Raw genomic sequence first — 14,013 nt, forward strand, 5'->3', positions numbered from 1 at the left:
GAGGATTCGAAATTCTAGTGGCCCGTGTTCTGTGCGATGTCAGTGCACGTTAAAGAATGCCAGGTGGTCAAAATTTTCGCAGCCTTCACTACGGCGTCTCTCACAGCCAGAGTCGCTTTGGGACGTTAAACCCCATAAAGCAAACTAAACCTTTCTCTCTCTCCTATCCCTTCATTTTCGGCGCGTTTAGTGTGGCCACCGAGATATTTGAGACAGTTACTGGACCATTTCATTTCCTCAATAACCAAACAAAACAAGTGAGCCGCCGGCGTTCATTGGCATTGACAGCGTTCTAGGGGCCGTTCATTTTCACCAAATGGTAAGACGCACTTAAGGCTCCCTCTGTTTGCTTCATTTTTGGAGAGGAGTGGCTACCTGGGTCTGTGGAGACCTCAATCTCGCTTTCATGTACACATGTGGCGTTGGTATCCAACTGCAGAAACCTCCCTTTTTGCGTTCCGCACATTGGATAGACCATACCTCTCCTTTTGGATTACATAAACTGAGTCTGGCTTAAGGAAGTGCCACTATCCATCAACTATAAGACCGCCCAGGTCACCTTCATTCTTAAATCCAACATAGGTGTAAGCCGGGCTAGTTGGTGCATTCTTTGCATGGAAACAGCGCAGCAGACTGCCATCAACACGGACAACCTCCGTCCTATCTCCTGTGTGGGCAAACTCATGAAGACGATGGTATCCGACAGGTTGTCCGAGTTCATGCAATCGCCTCACCTTTTTGCAGACACCGTGTCCGGGTTTGCTCACACAGATCTGTACAGGATGTTCTGCTACAACTCAGTCCGGCTGTCCTCCACCCCGTAAAATACCCCCTCAATGACAAGGTCGTACTCACCTTGGATTTGAGGGGAGCATTCGACAACGTTACCGACAATATCATTCTCACCCACCTCTTTCAAACTAACTGCGGTGCGGTGGGTCAGTGGTTAGTTCGCTCGGCTACTGATCCGGAGTTGCCGGGATGGAACCCGACGGCGGCGGAAGCGTTTCGATGGGGGCGAAACGCTTAACTGCCCGTGCGCTGTGTGATATCAGTGGACGGTGCTCGAAATTAGTCCGGAACCGTTAACTACGGCAGCTCTTTCTTCACTTCTTCGGTCACTCTCTTCTTTATCTCTTTCCTTACGGCGCGGTTCAGGTGTTCACCGATATGTTCCACTTCCTGTCCCCTCGCAAAAAACAATTTAAATACATGCGGCAATTTCTGACCCGCAGACAATCTTACATTCGAATCCAGGATAACGAACATGGTCCTTTTCATTTAGGAGCCAGGGATACACCACAGGGCGCGGTGCTCTCTTACCTGTTATAATATTTGGCTATGATGCACCTACCGTCCCAGCTGGGTGCTGTCGCCAGTGTGCAGCATGCTTTGCATGCTGATGACATCACAATGTGGGCCAAGCAGAGCTCCCTCGGAGACATTGAGGCCAACCTGCAGGAGGCGGCGACCATAGCGGACAGTTACGCTTGCCGATGTGGCGTCCATTGCTCTCGCCAAAAGTGATTTGTGCACGTTTGTGCACAATTCAGACTTTATCTCAAGCGCCCTCTCACGTGGCATCTTTCATATTTCGCGGTCTCTCTTTCGAACGCGGAAAAAAGACCATGTGAGACATATCGTGTAGACATATCGTGAGACATATCGTGAAACAATTTAGATGTAATTTTGAAGTTGCTCTAGAACTTTGCTTATCACACTTGGGATCAGCAGCGAATACTTCGAGTTGATGAATTAAACTAAGGTAATGAAATAGCTCAGGGAAAAATAAAAATATGAATATAGATTAGCTTAGCTAATCCAGGATATACAAAGCGAAAGATGCCGGCGTTCACTGTGTTCATATGCGTTGGCGTTGGCAACGTTCTAGATGGCGATGGCTTTCAGCAAAGCAAGGGCGCATAACTGGCTCCAAGGATTTGAGGAGCCCTCATTTTAGCTTCGAAACATGTGGCGGTGGTGACAGCGATGTGGCCTGAATGCATTAGCGCTGTCAGCGTTGTGGTTGACATGCTGCACTGCAGCAATGGCTAGGCCACAGCGTTCATTTGGTGATCAATCTCTCGCGATCAACCATTAACTGCATGCCATCTCCTTGGTGGCAGGGAGGGCCCGCTGCCTATCCAGTGTGCGGAACGCAGTCAAAGCAGGCTTTTGCAGTTGGACACGAACACCACGCAACACAAATGCGAGATTAAGGTCTTCAATGACCCACAGAGCCGATTGTGCGCCTTTCCTTTCCTGAAAATTAACGGCCTTTGCAAAGGGTTCAACGCCAATGCGCTCTATGAAGGCCGTTGGCTCACTTGTTTTGTTTGGTTTTACAGGAAAGGAAATGGCACAGTAAGCGTCTCACATATCTCGGTTGACACGCGAACCGCGGTGTAAAGGAAGGGATAAAGGAGGGAGGGAAAGAAGAAAGACAGAACTGAAAATAGAAAGTTGGATGTTGAGAAAAGGCGCGGCGCTGCGCAGCGGCGGAACACCTGTGGCTCGGTGCTACTAGTGGCGCATGCGCAGTAGGGACTAGGGAGCGAGAGAGAGAAATGCGCCATGCGTGGCGTCACTCATGCTCCTACATACGCCGGCTCGCGCGAAGGTCGCTGTGGAATAGCTTAGTGAAGCTTTTCGCTTCAAAATAGCCTGAGTGACTCTAGGCTAGTGCCACTATTATGCACTCGGTTCTATTGGCGTCCGAAGTTTCTTTCATTTTTAGGACCTTGGCTCAAGTTATGTGAGACAACCTGTATATTCGATATTGCCGAAACCTGGTGATTTATAATTCGTTATTGTTTCAATGTATGACAACAGTAAACGTTGTTCCGCAAAGTTATCGGAGGCTTACGCTAAAGTCCCTTTGATTTAATTCATTGTTGTGTACAACGAATCGGTGAGATATTCCTAGACTATTTCATTACTTAGCCGTTCACATATGCAGATGACTACTCGTCCTTCGTCGCAGAAGGATTTGTTGAGAATAGCATGGAAATGTAGCCAACGTCATTTTGACGCTGTTGTCTTCTCAAAATGTTGCAATTACTGCATGTTGTGACACCGAATGCATTCCAACAGGCCTTCTAACCATTGCAGTTTTCGTGAATGGCACAAACTTCTCGTTGAGTTCACTATTAGGCCGCGTGCGCTATATTAACCATCTAATCATAACCTTCCTGTAAATCAGCCTAACTAATCCCGGTGCAGCAGAATGGCTTCTCCCATATCCTTCATACAAATCGTGTCTTTTGAGAGGTTTGACCATCTTATCGCCGGAAACCTCTTAATTTTATCTGCCCATCTGATATTCTGCCGCCTGTTTCGCTTGCTTCCTTCCACGATCCTACCACTTATGACCATCGGTTATCTGCCTTCACATCACATGTGCTCGCAGTGGCCGTTTGTTCTTGAGTTCAAATACGCTAAGATGTAGCTGAGTGTGTTCACTGGCCAATTCTAATCTCTTCCTCTGTCGTAACGTGCATCTATCATGTTATTTCTATAGTCCGCCGTGCTGCCCGCAACCTAACTACAAGGCTTTCCGTAAGTATAGAAAATGTTTCCGCGTCATATGTAAGCGCGGGCAAAATAAAAGTGTTTAATGCTTTCGTCTTGAAGGATACTGGAAGTCAGCTATTCATGACCAGAGAGTTGCTGCTAAATACACGACATAAAATTAAAATATTTTATTTTTCTGGTTATTTCCATTGCGTCGTCATAATGAGCTTCTATCTGCCCTTAGTAGATGCATTCAGGTTTTGCATACAAAATTAATATACTATGCCCTCCGAGACAAGTGAAAAAAAAAATGTGCCGCCAGCGCCTGGAAGACGGAGTAAGGAGCGTTAGCTGCTTGGTAGCGCGATCTATTGTCCATGCGGTGTATTGCCACGTGATTAGGCTACTTTTCCATACATCACGGCGAGCGGGTGGTTCCGACTTGAGGTCGAATATTTTTTGACCAATTTGAGCCGAAAAAGTTTTTCGACTCTTTGGAGGGCCATTTTTCCTTACCTCAAGGCGGTGGATGCCCTGAATGAATGAATGAAAGCATGAATAAATGAATGAATGAATGAAAACTTTATTGTCCACCCCCCAGAAGCAGCCCCCAAGTAAGCTATCCCGGCACGCAGACCTGGGACGCGGGTAAGGAATCCTCCTCAGACAAGTGAAGTGCACTGCTTTTTTGCGGCATCAGCCACTAGGCGGGTGGCTTGCTGGTGAATGCCGGGGTCCTTGCTCCACAACGAAACTTGTCAGGCTTCAGTACTGTTGATGTTTAAGCCGGCGGCCGGGGAATGGGCGCATTCCAAAATTGTGTGACGAAAGGTGCCCCTGTCACCACAATTCGCCATGAGGTACGAAACTGTGAGCTACCGAGTGCTGACGTCACGTCGCAATTTTAAGCCTGACCATAAATAAGGATTAGCCTAATTAGACGATACTGGCGTCTTACATGTTGTACTCATCGAGCCCGTCACGGAATGCCGTTAGTGAGGTTATGACGTCATCGGTTAAATAGTTATAAGCAATGAATTTATGCTTAACTATAACTAAATATTAACTTCATTAGTTAAGTTTGGTGTCTAACGAGTTCTACTTTTCTAGTCGAGTTCAAATATCTAATTTGTTTTAGGATGGCCTTATTATACCTTAGTATAATCGAGTAATCATAGTCCCGTTACTTGCTAATTTGGACGTCACAAAATCAGTGACCCCACCAATCATTCACCTATTTGATATACTAACGCCGTCACCAATCAATCACCAACTGGGTTGCTATATCGTTTTACAATGTGTTTCCGCCAAAGTTAATTAATTCCTCGGTTTCACGCTGAATGGAGGTGGTAGCAAACCCCACGAAATCGAGAAACGTCATGAATAAGAGCTAACGCTTGTTAAAACTTTATACATATTTTAAATAATTTGAAGGAACATCTTTATACTTTGCCTGTGTCTTTACTGGATTTTGCTTTGTTATTACTCTCCTAAGGTACTTATCAATCCAGTGTGATCAGCGAGTCGCGAATTGCCAGGATATTGCCGATCAGCTTTTACCGCTAACTCTTTTCAGTCCACGGTCCTGAATACATAATTTTAACGCGCGGTGAATAGTACTGAATGGATATTGTCGCCCTGGACTGACGTCCTTTCCGACTTGGGTATTATCACTTTAATTACGGATGTATATTGTACCTATAAGGCTGCTACAGTTGCATTTTTCAGCAGCTTTGCATATTTATCTTGCAAACACTGGAAATACAATGCTCACTGAACTGCAGTGGATTCAAATAAGTGAACAGTTCTCTCCTACTATACGCAGGAGAATATCGGGGTTGCTTATATTGTGCGTATATATATCAACTGGTTAAAGATGTAAATATGGGCCAGAGCAACTCGCCGTTGGGAAGCACAGCCACCTTCGTTGGTCAACAAAAGTCTAAGATTCGTCAAACGTTTCAACGATAACCTTAGGGAACACCTTGCATGATCATGGTATGTTTGCTGATGCAAGCTGTGCTACTATGGTATCTAGAAGTTTTTTTTTTTTGCTCAGGTTATCCCGCTGTCTGTGGTATCGGAAATTCATCTTGAACCCTTTTATTACCTGTAAGTATTTTCAGCACTCAGCGCTAATTTCGCGGTGCTTAATGCACGGGAGGCGTTGCAGTGAAAGTTTTAACAAAAAAAAAAACAACTGATGATGATGACTGCCAGCGCCAAAACCAAGAGCATTATTACGGACGGAATGGTGTTTGTACTGTTGTCTTAGTCGGAATTGTTTTACGATTAAGCATAGCTTACTCCTTCAGTTGAGTAGAACCACAACCCGGTTAAAAAATAACTTGATTCACATGTGGTATAATTCGAACATTTGCCTATACTTAAACGCTCGGATAATGTGCGACACCTTCGGCAGCTCCTCGAAAGCTGCACGCGCCACTCACGCCGGAAGTCCATGAGAAAATATCGCTCGGAATGAGCATCTTTATTTCCTTTGCCTGCACTTTGTTCAGTGCTTCGGCTCGGCGGAAAGTCCGGCAAAGATACGCATTTTTTTTCTTATCGCATTCCTAACGCGGCAAGATCAGACTGACTTCTGAAGCCTGAAGAGTGAAGGAGGAGTATTGTCTTGTCTGTAACTTCTAGAATCGCGTAACTGCCAGCCTCAGCGGAGTAACACTCCAAAAAGTTGAACACAGACACTAAATCATTGAATTTACCATGCTTAAATAAATTTTTAGAGCTATTTTTGTTAGATGAACACAAGCCACGCACGCCCAGATGGCATCTCGCGTCTTGAGCTCAGCAGCAAAATTTGCAATTAAAGAAATTTTATTTCCATTCGTGGCGAACCACCTATCTTCGCTACATGCATTGTTGACGTTCAGGTTCACGGATTTGGAAGAATGCAGGTTTCAAGGAATGAATGCAACCTTCGTATGATGAGCTCAGGATTAATTCACTCACGTAGCGGTTGATGATTTTCGCTATAGGTTTATTGCTCCTTTATTCAACTGGTACTAAGCTGCAATCGACACGTCTAAACAACTGAAAGTTAATGTGAGGATGTCATAGGCAGACACAATGTAAACGCGACGGCGTTAAGGAACTCGTGGCGCAGAAAAGCCGCTGTCGGCAGCGTCGGCCATGAGCGAAAAATTTCTCCTCCTCCTCCTCGCATTGTACGCCATTGCCCCAACAGATACCCCGCGACGGCCACGCAAGGAAAGCAAGGGACGCCTGTTACATATTTCGGTAGACAACTCGGACCCCGCCGCAAGGGAAGGAAAATTAAATGAAAATTGGTTTTAAGGAAAAGAAGTGGGCCCTGTATCACATATCTCTGTGGGCACCCGAACCTCGCCGTAAAGAAAGGAAAATGAAGTGAAAATTGATTTTTAAGGAAAGGAAGTGACGCATCTGACATATCTCTTGTTCGGGCGCAGTGGGTCCCTGCGGGCACGCAGGAATCACGCGGTGAGCGGATAACAACGCAGCGCACATCCGAAGCGCGTTCACCACGGAACTTGCGGCTTGCTGCCCGTTAGTTCAGCCCGGAAGCTATGCTGGCGTTCGTGGTATCGGGTTTGTCGAGAACTATGTGCCGAAGAACTAAGACTGCGACTTGAGCCCCGCGCGTTTCGGCAAGGCGCCTGGCAGCGCATCTACATGGTTTGACGCTCCGCGCATCCGTTCCGCGCGTCCGTTTCACAGTGCATAGGAGAGCGATTTGTCTAATGGGCAGGGCGTCGCGCCGAACGGGCGATTGCGTGTCATGGATTCCCTGGCAGTGCTGCACCACGCTGTCGCTTTCTACTCTTAAAGGCGAAGCTTGAGCGTCCTACAATTTTTTTTGTCAATGTGAAGATTAGGCGACGGTGACGAAGAATTTGACTGTACACCAAGTCCACGAACTTCGGTCCTTCAGTGATAAGGGCACTCGACTGCTGCGCCAGAGTAGGCGCGATCAATCCAATCAGTTATGGCAGCGTTTTTATAGAGCCGAACCGAAAACGGGCCAGTGTGCTGTGCGATCAGTGGACATTATAGACCCCCAGATGGTGGTGGTGGTAATGGTTTGTATTAAAATAACTGCAAAAAGGGAGGTAAAGATTTTTGCTAGCCCCGGCAACTACCACCGATACTGAAGCACCTGAGCTGCGGCAGCGGATATAAAGGATAGCAGGCAGAATGGAGAAACGAAGTGAAAGAGGTAAGGGGACAGGAAGAGAGGTTCGCGTGGGAAGTTATATATTCAAACTATTTACACAATATGAAATGTGTCCATGTTGTGCGCGTGATTAGTTCATGTTGGAGGAATTAAAACGCACACGGTTCTAAATTATTCCGGAGCCCACCATTACGGCGCCTCTTTCTTTCGTAGTTCCTCCTTTATCCCTTCCCTTACGGCGCAGCTCGGGTGTCTAACTCAGACATGTGAGGGAGTTACTGCGTCATTTCCTTTCTTCAAAAATGTAAATTAAGTTCATGTGTCCAAAGAGATATGAGACAGATACTGCGCCATTTCCTTTCCCAAAAAATCAACTATTATTATTAAATTGGCTCTTGGCAACTCCGTTTGGCTACTGATCCGGAGTTCCCTGGTTCGAATCCGACAGCGGCGGCTGCGTTTTTGTGGAGGTAAAACGCTAAGGCGCCCGTGGCTGTGCGATGTCAGTGCACGTTAAAGATCCCCAGGTGGTCGAAATTATTCCGGAGCCCTCCAGTACGGCACCGCTTTCTTTCTTTCTTCTTTCACTTCCTCCTTTATTCCTTTCCTTACGGTGCAGTTCATGTCCAATGATATATGAGACAGATACTGTGGCATTTCCTTTCCCCAAAATCCAATTATTATTATCCTTGAGGAATGGAAATGGCGCAGTATCTCATATCTCGATGGACACCTAAACCGCGCCGTAAGGAAAGGAATAAAGGAGGAACTGACTAATGAAAGGAAAAAAGAGTTGCCGTAGAGGAGGGCTCCGGAATAGTTTCTAACACCTGGGGAACTTTAACGCTCACTGACCAATTTTCGTTTTGAATTCTTCCGTGTTCTTGTAGTATAGTGAAAATGATAGTTTATAGGAAAGACATGGCGCCCGTGTTTGTGCGATTAAAGATCCACAGGTGGTATAAATTATTCAGGAGCCCTCCACTACGGCAACTCTATTTCACTACAGGTTTCTTCTTTTTTTTACGGTGAGGTTGGGGTGTCCGCAGAGATTAGACAATCCTATCTTTAATAATTATAATTGGTTTTTGGGGAAAGGAAATGGCGCAGTATCAGTCTCATATATCGGCGGACACCTGAACCAGCCGTAAGGGCAGGGATAAAGGAGGGAGTGAAAGAAGAAAGAAGACAGGTGCCGTCGTGGAGGGCTGCGGAATAATTTCGACTACCTGGGCATCTTTAAAGAGCACTGATATTGCAAAGCACACGGGCGCCTTAGCGTTTTGCCCCCATAAAACCTATTTTTCAAAGGCCGATTTTCATTGTACGGCACATGGCCGGTTATTTTTTTTTTTTTTGCTGTTCTTCGACAACAGGTCAAAGCAAAATGAAGAGTAACAATAATATCTTCGCTTCGCTTAAATCTCAGATTCTAATTTAACATTGATTAAAACTTCGATGCAACGCCACCAGTACACAATCAGCGTTTAAAGCAAGCAAGGGTTCCGCTTATACTTTGAATTTATTGAGTAGAAGCCTCTTTCTGAACCACTGATCTTTTGTGCGCTGAATGCATTAGCTAGCGATACTTTATCAAGCAAGCGCCAGTTCCGTTTGCGGTTTGATAATTCTCTGCTTCCCGTACATGTTGATGGCAGCACTTATTTTTGTAACTAATTGTCTCGGCCAGGTATATTATGTGCTCCCAAGTACCTTTGTTTGTACACATTGATTGCTGGTGTGGCGGTCAAACTTTTATTTTTATTTAATAAGAGTATGTAGCTATGGCTAGCTAGCCCGTCTTCCTTAACTTCATTCTTTATTTAAATTCATATTGCAAATATGGCGCGATAGTTTTAAAGTGTTCTTGCGATCGCAAGGGGGTTTCTTGGCGCACCATTACGCAGATATCGCCAACTTTTCACGCGACATCACATCCTGCTGTATTACACGCCATCACACGTATTCCGAGCGGCTAATTAGGGGCCCCTAAAACTAAGTTTTCCTTTAATGTAATTTGCGCACGTTTCTGTGCGACGTACTTGTACAAATCCTCTGTTTATCCTCCTGAACGAACATCCTCATTAGTGAAGAAGTTGTGCCCGGCTCCCCACTGAAGGGAATCCGGTTCACTTCCGATTGACAACCTTTCAAAGCGAAAGCTTTACCTCGGCCGCTCAATTGCAACGCACATGGTGCCATTGAGCGGAGGTGTCTTTACTATCAACGCGGCTTCGATTTCTCTGCGTCTGTACGAATTACCCTGAACAGGAGGAGTGGAGCTGCGTAAATAAGAACACCGTACCACGTGAATCGCAGCAGCTGCAGTCACGCGCTCCGCCGTCGTCGCGAAAGCTGCGCTGCCTATCCACCGCCTCGATATGGGCAACGCAAGTCAGCCTGAGCCGACGTCCTCGAGAGTGGCTACTCGCAGACGTCGGGCCGAGTCTGATCACCCGGTCGACACTGCCAACTGGTCGAGGGATTTAGCGATCGATAGGGAGCGTAAATGCGATAAACGGCCAGCCGAAAGGAATGGAGGGCGGGAGCTCCGCCTGGCCCGACGACGAGCGAAAGATGCCGAATGAAGACAGCGACGAGCCTTGTTAGCAGCCGCGGTAGAGAGTGGCGAGACACTGGAAGCGAGTTCTCGCAGTGCGGAACCCGCAACGATCCACGTGGTCCGTCTGTCTGTCAGACTTTGTTTCGGCCCTAAGAAACTTAGATAGTGACCTCACCTGTAATCCGTGCTTTCTCTTGCATAGCTAGGGTTATCTGAGCTAAGCGGCAGCCATTTTTTTTTTGCAGCAAACCTGTTTTTCTACGTCACTACACCCATTTCACGAATTTGAATTTCCCAGTCTTGCCGATACCGGGTTTTTCTCAGAACGGGACTATATCTTGCTTTAAGGAGTAAAGCGTTGTTAGTCAGCGCCTTGATGTTTTCCAAAATCAAGAAGGATTGATACCAGTCATAATTCATGGCAGTTGACAGGCGTAAATTTATTTAGTTTATTTTCTTAATGCTGCTTACTAGCAGTAACAACTAGCCCTGCTTGCAGTCCACTTTATGAGATAACTTACGCTGACCGAACACCGATAACTGGACGCGATCTTGCTCTACGTTTCCTTCGCCTACAAACCACAGATGAGGAAGCAACCCCGTGGAACCCTCACCTCGTAAATAGAAGGGAGGCCGTGACAATGCTCGATGCAATGTTGCAGGACGTCACCAGTGAGGACCACCTCGACCTCGCCGCCTACCTGCACTGCACTCTAAGCACGAAATACGCCTATATGAGTGTAAGAAAGGGAGTATGCTGCCTAGGAAACTACGCGTAGGTAAAAACCAGATGTGTGCGTTAAGAGACTAGGAGGAAAATGCCATTAGCAGTATGGATAAGAGAGTTAAAGCAGCCGAAGAATTATACACAAATCTGTACAGCAGCCAATTGCAATCAGAACGTTAATGATAAAGATAGTAGCGCACACCATTGCGGCATCCCGCCAGTAAAGAAAAAGGAATTAAAGAAAGCATTAGCAACAGTGCAAAGGGGAAAAGCAGCTGGCTAGGATCAGGTAACACAGATCTCTTGAAAGACGGAGGGCAGATTCTGCTACAAAAACTAGCCACCCTGTATGCGAAATCCCTTACGACCTCGACCGTACCACAAGCTTGGAAGAATGCAAACATTATCTTGATTCAAAACAAAGGAGACGCCAAGGACTTGAAAAAATTTCCGACCGATCAGCTTAATTACTGTCCGTCGCCTACAAGGTATTTACTAAGGCAATCACTAATAGAGTCAGGAAACCCTTAGCCTTTAATCAACCAAATGATCAGGCAGGCGTTCGTAAAGGATATTAAAGAATAGATCACATTCACACAATACATAAGGGATAGAGAAATGCACAGATTATAACCAACCACTATATATATCCTGTATTAAGAGAAAGCATTGGACAAAATGGAAACCTCAGCTGTCATACAGGCATTGCGTAATCAGGGTGTATAAGAGCCTTACGTAGAAATACTGGAAGATATATACAAGAACTGCACAGCTACCATAGTCCTCGATAAAGTGAGCAATTAAATTCCGGTAAGGAAGGCCGTCAGGCAAGGAGACACGATCTCGCCGATGCTATTCATCGCCTGTTTACAGTTTGTACTCCGAGGCCTGAATAAGGGATAAGAATTAATGAAGAATACCTAAATAATCTGCCATTCGCTAATGATATTGGCTTGCTGAGTCACTCAGGAGATGAACTGCAAATACCGATCAATTAGTTACACAGAGCAGTACGGTGGGCCTAAAAATTAACATGCAGAAAACCGAAGTAGTGTTCAACAGTCTAGCAAGGGAACAGCAGTTCACAAATGACAGCGAGGTGGAGGAAATGGTAAAGGAATACATCTACTTAGGGCAGGTAGTGGCAGCTTATCCGAATCATGAGAGGGAAATAAGTAAAAGGGTAAGAATGGGGCGCAGCGCATACGACAGGTTCTCTCAGATCATGAATAGCAGATTACCAATACCCCTCAAGAGAAAAGTGTACAACCGCTGTATCTTACCGGTACTCTCCTACGGGCCAGAAACGTGGAGGGCAATTAAAATTGGTCAGCTTTAGTTTAGGATGACGCAGCGAGCCATGGAAAGAAAAAAATGTTAGGTGTAAATGTTAAGAGACCGGAAGCGGCACAGTGGGTGAGGGAAGAAACGCGTGTTGAAGACATCCTAGTGGAAATCAGGAGGAAGTAATGGGCCGGGCTTTTAATGCTAAGGCAAGATATCCTCTGGTCTTTAAGGGTAACAAAGTGGATTCCAAGAAAAGGCAAGCGTAGCAGAGGGAGGCAGAAAGTTAGATGGCAGGATGAGATTATGAGGCTTGCAGGCATTGGATGGGCGCCGCTGGGAAGAGAGAGGTTTAATTGGAGAGACATGGGAGAGGTCTTTGCTCTGCAGTGGGTGTAGTCAGGATGATGACGAAGCTGCACTCTAGAGCACTCCCTTTTATGAAGGGAGTGTCCTATAGAACACCCGACCACATTTCTGCACACTTATGTTTATATCGTGCAGTCGGCAGAAGAACCCCGACGTTATGCCTGGTTGCGCACGTACCGTTGACATTACAATCTTTGTCGGCGCCTCGCAGAATACAAGCCAGCTGACCGAGTCTGAGTTTGGACATCCATTTGTCACGGTGGAATCAGTGAAAACGTTTTCGCCGCTACTGCGGGCCGTACAATATGATTCGACTGCTATGTCAGCGGGACTCTGAAGCTGTTCTTGATGAAGTGACATCATCCGAGCGACGCCGAATCTGAGAAGTAGTACGTGTCGTGGGTCGAAAGCCATTTTATGAGCGCTTATATAACCATGCACTTGTGCTCATGCACATTATTTCAAGGCGAGAACTTTATATGTTTCTTTGCTGCTCGTTGTCGGCGTCGGAGAACAAAAGATCCGAGAGACATGTTAATGGCAAGAAGTTGAGAAAGATAGAGAAAGAGACAACTTTGTTTCCCACAGGTGCCGCGAACTAGGGCAGGTGGGTCCTGTGCGGCCCCAAGGTGGGGGAGACTTACTGGGCCCATGAAATGAATTAAAGTTGCGTGATCTCATCAAGCTGATTGAGGAGTTGTTCCCAGCATTCCGCCGAGGGAGCTGGCAGGAAGGCTCATGGGGGAGGGTTATTTTCGCATCCCCCGAGGATGTGCGCCTGAGTGGCGGCCGATACGTGGTTGCAATTTGGGCATGTGGGGTGGTATTCTCCATTGGTGGTCAGTGATAGCCTCGAGTGGCCGAGAATTAAGAGCTTCTGCAATCTTCGGAGCAGGATGGCTTATGCTCTGTCGAGGTCGGGTTGGAGAGGCGGGAAAGGGCGTCGCATCTTTTTATGATATTGGTGATGTCGGCAAAAGTCCGGGGGGATTCAGCGAGGGCTTCAGGGTCCGTTCCGCGGCCGCCGGGATTGTTAATCCTCGGGCAAGTCGGCCGGCCCCTTCCTTACCAGCCTCTTATGCGTCAGTGGTTTAGGCAGGGGCTTATTATTTTTCAATCTTGTTAGGTCGCCCCAACCTGATATATGTCCCTTCGTTACCACAGTTGCCCTCATGGGCGGGTGCCCAGATGAGGTTAATTTTGCGGTCGGGAGTGGAGCCGCACAGGATGCTTGCGCCGGCAATGCAGATGCAGCCTTACGAGTAGTTTAGGATTGCTCGTTTTGAGTCACCGAGGACTGTGCGCGTCCGGTGGTCAGCGATAGCCAGCGCTATGTCTGTCTTTTCAGCTGCGGCGAGGGAGGGGGCGCACACCGCGGCG

This window comes from Amblyomma americanum, chromosome 2, assembly GCF_052857255.1.
Source record: "Amblyomma americanum isolate KBUSLIRL-KWMA chromosome 2, ASM5285725v1, whole genome shotgun sequence".
Classification (NCBI taxonomy): Eukaryota; Metazoa; Arthropoda; class Arachnida; order Ixodida; family Ixodidae; genus Amblyomma; species Amblyomma americanum.